General features: G+C 73.4%; 1 protein-coding gene across 1 annotated transcript in view; it reads left to right on the top strand.

Annotated features, from left to right (window-relative positions):
- Nucleotides 1-907, top strand: part of LLGL1 (LLGL1, scribble cell polarity complex component) — a 12,700-nt gene that overhangs the window by 1,154 nt on the left and 10,639 nt on the right. The gene's annotated exons all lie outside the window — the stretch shown is intronic.

The following is a 907-nucleotide window of genomic DNA, read 5'->3' as shown; positions in this document are numbered from 1 at the left end:
CAGCGCTCGGCTCGTCGCTGCGCGCGGAGGCCCCGCGCCGCAGGAATGCGGGGTGGGCGTTGGGATGGGGCCGGGGCGCCCGGCGGCTCCTCCCCGCGCACAAAGAGGGTGTCTCTGTGCGGCCGCGACGTCGCCGCCGGCCGCCCCGCGCGCCCTGCGGCTGCGGGGGGGATGGCGGGACAGCCCCCTCGCCGGAGCCCGGCTCTGCTTGGGACACAGGCTGGGCTGTCCCGCTGGACACGGCTGCACCGAGCAGCTTTTGTGGGGATCCCCATGGCTCCTTGTGGGGATCCCCATGGCTCCTTGTGGGGATCCCCATGGCTCCTTGCAGGGAGCCCTGGCAGGCGAGTTCGTGGGTCCTGCAGCAGAGGGGCCGCTTGCACAAGATGCGGCCGCGGGACCCCCCTCTGTCCGGGGGACCCTTCCCGCCGGGGCCGGGCACAACGGACATCCGCCCGCTCCCGTCCTTCCCGAGCCTCAGCCACTTCCCGCCGGCCCTGCTCCTGCTCCATCCCGGGAGCAGGCGGCGGCGGGAGCCGTTCGGAGGAGCCGGCTGGGAAGCAGGCAGATACCCTGGCACTGGGTGCAGCGCTGGTGCCTGTGCACCCTGCGTGGGGGCTTTTGGGGTGCACAGGGTGCTGCTGCCGCTGTTGCAATGAGGCTGTGCCGGGTGTGAGCGCCCAGCAGCCCCTCGCTGCGGCCTCGGGGCTGCTGTCCCCAGCATCCATAGCTAGTGGCTGTTGTCCCGCTTGGAGCGGCCGCTTGGCCCGTGCTCCTGCGCCGCAGGCTGCTCTCCTGGAGCAGCTCGTGCTGCTCCCCTGCTCCTGCCCGCAGAGCAGAGGCCTCCGAGGCGGCGGTGCCGGGAGAGCCGGTGCTGGGGCCCGTGGAGCTGGTCGGAGCGGTGCTG

Source organism: Nothoprocta perdicaria, unplaced genomic scaffold, assembly GCF_003342845.1.
Source record: "Nothoprocta perdicaria isolate Ctin4 unplaced genomic scaffold, notPer1 scaffold_12, whole genome shotgun sequence".
Lineage (NCBI taxonomy): Eukaryota > Metazoa > Chordata > Aves > Tinamiformes > Tinamidae > Nothoprocta > Nothoprocta perdicaria.
The sequence above is the reverse complement of the archived record's forward strand: the minus strand, read 5'-3'. Positions and strand labels throughout refer to the sequence as shown.